This window comes from Rhinopithecus bieti, unplaced genomic scaffold (assembly GCF_001698545.2).
Source record: "Rhinopithecus bieti isolate Rb0 unplaced genomic scaffold, ASM169854v2 scaffold_1368, whole genome shotgun sequence".
Taxonomy (NCBI): domain Eukaryota; kingdom Metazoa; phylum Chordata; class Mammalia; order Primates; family Cercopithecidae; genus Rhinopithecus; species Rhinopithecus bieti.
Genome location: NW_016803382.1, coordinates 219,676 through 225,617, shown reverse-complemented (window position 1 = coordinate 225,617; position 5,942 = coordinate 219,676). Strand labels below are relative to the sequence as shown.

Below are 5,942 nucleotides of genomic sequence, written 5' to 3'. Positions count from 1 at the left end.
AAATAAATAAATAAATAAATAAATAAATAAAATAAAATAGGTGTAAAAAAATGTAAAAAAGTCCTATTTTATAGATAAGGAAACTGAGACTCAGAGTGACATGTAACCTGCTAGTTAATTTCAAAGCTGGGATAAGAAGCTAGATCTGTCATATTCCAAGTGGTTTGTTTTTTTGTTTTGTTTTGTTTGAGATGGAGTCTCGCTCTGTCGCCCAGGCTGGAGTTGCAGTGGCGCGATCTCGGCTCACTGCAAGCTCTGCCTCCCGGGTTCACGTCATTCTCCTGCCTCAGCCTCCTGAGTAGCTGGGACTACTGGGGTCCGCCACCACGCCCGGCTAATTTTTTATAGTTTTTAATAGAGACGGGGTTTCACCGTGTTAGCCAGGATGGTCTGGATTTCCTGACCTCATGATCCACCCACCTCGGCCTCCCAAAGTGCTGGGATTACAGGCATGAGCCACTGTGCCTGGCCTCCAAGAGGTCTGTTTTTAAACACTTCATCATATTAAGAACACATACACACACACACGCCAGAGTGTGGCTCTTGCAGAGTCAGTCTCCGGGATCCTGGAAAGTTGGGTTTGTTGTGCTTGCTTTAATTTTTCAATATGAACCTCCTGGGTCCCAAGTGTACAAAGGCTGATCCACAGGTCTGAAGGATGGCGTGGTAACATGCATTTTCTTCAAGGTCACGTTTTAATGTGACTCAGGTACAATGACTCCGATTCACTGCCCCATACTTTGAGAAGCCTAGACCCAGGATTCTTAGGGTCATGGGCTTCTTTGCTTAATAAGATGTTTTTTAGCAGGGTCTGGCTTTTGTTCTGGAAACACGGATTTTTTTTCCCTAGAATATTGTTGATCGAGGAAGGGTAAGTCTTCTTACCTGTACGATGACCTTGGCATCAAGCTGCGGCACATAATGGATGAAGACTGTACACCCTGCTGTCCATGGTTCAAACAGGGTCCCCAAGGCAGCCAGAATCCAGCCTGAGTTGATGGGCACCAGATGATATCAGATGTCTCCAGGCTCAGTAACTTCCTGCTAACTCCAAAATGCAGTGGCTTCAGTTGTGTGATTGTGGCTGATGTGATGATGGGCTAAGTACTCTGGTTTTTAGCTATGGACCCACCCTTCTCACTCTCAGTTCATGTGATTTTTGTGGGGCTCCACACTACCCTTACCCCAGGTCTCAGAGGTGTACTGGCAAATATTTTTCGATTACATGTAACTGATACTGGTTCAATCACACTACCTCTCTTGAACTGATTCTCCTCTAGTGTTCTCTGTATCCATACATGTCATCACCGTCGATGAAGTTGTCCAAGCCCCAAACTGTGGCATCAACCTTGACCTCCTCCCATCTCTCATGTCTATCCAGCAGATCTGGTGCACTCTATTTCCTAAAATCTCAACTGTGTTAATTTCCTTCATATCTCTGGCACGTGGTCCATGCCACTACCAGCTTGCGCCTGGATTAGTCTAAGAGCCTTTAGCTGGTCTTCCTTAACTCAATTCTAACTTTCTCCAACCCAATCTCCATCCTGCAGCCATGGTGACCTTTTCAAAATACAAATCTGATCAGATCTCCCCCTCACTGAAAAACTTGCAGTATTGGCCAGGCGCAGTGGCTCATACCTGTAATCCCAACACTTTTGGAGGCTGAGGTGGGTAGATCACCTGAGGTTAGGAGTTTGAGACCAGCCTGGCCAACACAGTGAAGCCCTGTCTCTACTAAAAATACAAAAATTAGCCAGGTGTGGTAGCAGGCGCCTGTAATCCTAGCTATTTGGGAGGCTGAGGCACGAGAATCACTTGAACCCAGGAGGCAGAGGTTGCAGTGAGTTGAGATCGTGACACTGCACTCCACCCTGGGCAACAGAGTAAGACTTTGTTTCAAAAAAAAAAAAAAAAACTTTTAGTATCTCCCCATTGTTTTCCTAATAAAGTCCGAACTCTACAACAAGGCCTGCAAGACCCTGCATGGTCCAAGCCTTGCTAACTTTTCCAACTCTTCCCATTGGTCCTTCACCCTACACTCTGAGCACCAGATATTCCCATCTCTATAGTTCTATGAATATTACTTCTTATATCTTTGTGCCTTTGCACATATTATTCTACCTGCACAGAAAGCTCTCCCTTATCTCACCTCCATTCCTCCATGGGTTTTGCTACTCAATTGTTATCATTAGTGCAAATACCCAGTGCCCCACCTCTGGATAATACAAGAAAACTTCTCTGTTCCATGTTCTGGTTAATATGTTAATAAATTAGAAAATATAAAGAATTTGGTCCATTCCGAATATTACTAGTTGGAGATGAGAAAGTGCAGAGAGAGAGGTTTGGTTTACAAACACAAGGCTAGAGCTTCACCCTCTGTGTATTGTTTTTTCTAGGTTAGGGGTGATGGCTTGGCATAGCTTGGTTCCAGATATTTTCTTCCCTAGCAGTTAATAATTGGGAAACTCCAAGTCTGATTTGCCCATAAAAGGGGATAGAAGAGGCTCTGTCATCTGAGGTCACTCTGCTAGAATATTCTGTCTTTCTCCATCAAACTGTGGAACCACTTTCAGGAACACAATGGCTTGTCATGTGTGTGGCCTGCAGAATGTCTCTACCCACATTTCCTCCACATCTCCTACGAAGATGCTCAGATAGGACTTACATGTGCCTCCTTTGTCACTCTGAGGTCTCTGTTAGCAAACATTTAGGATTCCCAGCCTTCACCTCTCAGACCCTGAGAGGTCTGAAACAAAGACAGCAGAAGGGAGAAAGAGGATGGAGTTACTTCTACTTAGAGCTCCTTTCCCAAGACACACACACACACACACACAAACACACACTCCTTTCCCAAGACACACACACACACACACAAACACACACACCTCGCCCAGATCTGGGATCCAGCCTCTAAGTCGGTACCCTTTCCTACCATGAAGGGAAGGAGGATAGTAAGGCAAGCCCATGGCTGTGTTTCACCATCTTGGGGAGGCCTGTGGTCCCACTGGTGAAGAAGATGACCATCGGGTCCAAGGTCTTTGACTTAATACAGATGTGTTCTGGGGATGCTGATCTGCAAAGGGGTTCAAGATAAAAGGAAAAAGATTATGATTGCTGGCTTCTCATCTTCTAGGGAAGCAAAAGAAACAACATGATGCATGGACAGGAAACTGGAAATTTGCAACACTGGAGGAAAACTGGCTCTCCCGGTGTTAGGCATCAAACTGACTTGATGGGTGATTTGGATATGTGGACTGGCATTTTTTCATTGGAGAAACTGGTAAAATATAATGAATCTTTAAATAATTTAATAGAACACACAAATAGCACTTGCTATGTTTCAGGCAATGCTCTAAGTGATTTATAAATATGAACTCATTTAATACTCAGAGAAACCCTAGGAGGCGAGTACTACTCTAATCATGCCCATTTTGTAGATAAGAAAACTGAGGCTCAGAGAGGTTAGGTAATTTGCTTGGTAATATACAGCTAGCAAATGGCATAGCTAGGATTCAAACTCAGTCTGCACCCTAGTCTGTGCTTTTAACCAGACTGCTAAGCTTTTTTTTTTTTTTTTTTTAGATGGAGTCTCGCTCTGTTGCACAGGCTGGAGTGCAGTGGCGTAGGCTTTTTTTAAAAAATTAAACTCTGTGACCTTGGTGATGAGGGATAGGGAAGAGAAAGAGAGAAAGAGTGAGAATGAAATACACACACACACATATATATGTACACACACACACATATACACACACATGCATGCACACGTATACACACATATATATATACATATATATACACACACACACATACACACACACACACACACACACACACATATATATGTGCAACACAATAACCCCTGACTTCACAAATCTCCTTTGCACAGTCCCAGGGGTGAGCATATTCTAATGAGAGGAACATAGAAGTCTGACTTGCTGAAAAACTTGAAATTTTACAGATAAAGCAACTGAGATCAAGAGAGGGGAAGAAGTAAGCCAGGGTCATAGAGCAAATCAGTAACATAGGTGAGGTTTCTTACAGCCGACCTGGTGAGCTTCCTACCACTGTACTTGTTTCCCACCACTTCGGAGTAAATGGTCATTTTCTACATGTCCTCAGAGACCATATTCATCAGACCAGAAACCCACTTAACCAATGATCAGAAGTCCAGCCACACTTCATGGCTGTGAAGAGACACCAGGAGCCTAGTTTTCAGAGTGGGGCACTCAGAAGCCATGGAGTTCGCCTCTGGGTCAAGGGTATCTATGGTCACAATGCCCTTGGCTTTTGACATCCGTAGTCAGTAGAGAATGTCCTTGACCTTCAACTGGGTGGTCTGGGCACGAAGATGATCCCTAGAGATGAGAAAGGAACTGATTGTTTTGGTTTCTTTTTTCACAACTATGGGCTTTGGGCTTGGCTTGTCTGCATAGAAATCCCCTAACTTCTTGCTATGCAAAGTATGGGCCACAGAACAACAGCAGCAGCACTATCAAGGGTGCAGAATCTCATACCCTGTTCCAAACCTACAGAATCAGAATCTGAATTTTAACAAGTTTTCCAAGTGATTCCTTTGCACATTAAAATTTTAAAGCCCTGCTCTAACCTTTTCTAGACTAGATGGATCCAGCCAAAAAACAGGTGGACACTGCTTTACACAACTTTACAAGGGAGCTGGAAATACAGATGTGATCAGGGCAGTGTCTCTGACATCAGGACTAGCTGCATCTCTGCTCTCATCTTTCCCCTCTTACTTCCCTCTCTGTCATTCCTTGGATGTCATTTTGAATGTCCTCTCTTTCCTTCATTCCATATTTAACCACTTTGTCCTTTGAATTTTCCTGCATTTCCTTCCATCTCCATCACAAACAATGAGTTCAAGCCCTGTGTTTCCTTCTGGATTCTATCCTTCCACCAGTTTTGAATCATCCTGCCACTGATCTTCCATATAATTACTTGCTTAGTTCCATAAGCACTGACTTTTTTTTCCTCTACATTTCTTAATTGCACTAACACCTGTGCCCTCTCTTCAGGAAAACACCACATCCTGACATTGAAGATGCTGACTCCTTTTCATCTTTCTCTCTCACAACTCACAACTCACTTTTCTATTTCAAAATGGTCATTCCTCACCCCATGATTGGAATGCCCTTTCTTTGCTCCTATCCTTCTTAATTCTTCTTATCCCAGAGGGCTCAACTCAAGTCTTAGATTTCCCATGGGCCATCTCATAGCTCTACAGATGACATGGCTTTTCATCTCTATACTCCACTAGTTTTGTTCCTTCCTGATTTCACATGACCTAGCTCAATGAATCACCTATTTTATTTATGACAGAATATGAGAGGGAGAGAGAAAATGTGATTAAGAGTATGGCAGAGTGCTGTATAAGTATGCACTATAAAATGAGAGAAGTGATTCAAAAAAGAATCCTATGCTGATTCTAATTAATGTTGATTAAAAATAGGTAATTAAAGGGGAAAGGGAAATCTCTACAGAAGAATACTAACTAATAAATGTAGAGGGATTGACAGAAATAAAAAATTTCCATGTAAATCCACCAGTTTGTTACATAGGTATACATGTACCCTGGTGGTTTGCTGCACCCATCAATCCATTACCTACATTAGGTATTTCTCCTAAAGTAATCCCTCCCCTAGCCCCCAACCCGCGACAGGCCCTGGTGTGTGATGTTCCCTCCTTGTGTCCATGTATTCTCATTGTTCAGCTTCCACTTTGAGTGAGAACACGTGGTGTTTGGTTTTCTGATCTTGTGAGTTTGCTGATAATTAGCCGGGCTTGTGATTGTCTTGTGATAACTAGCCAGGCATGGTGGCCGGTGCCTGTAATCTCAGCTATTCGGGAGGCTGAGGCATGTCCAGCTTCATCCATGTCCCTGCAAAGGACATGAACTCATTCTTTTTTATGGCTGCATAGTATTC

General features: G+C 43.2%; 1 pseudogene; it reads right to left on the bottom strand.

Moving 5' to 3' along the window:
* The window catches only part of LOC108535723 (acyl-coenzyme A synthetase ACSM1, mitochondrial-like), a 31,428-nt pseudogene extending 26,351 nt beyond the window's left edge, over positions 1-5,077 (bottom strand).
* Positions 5,078-5,942: the final 865 nt, after the last annotated feature.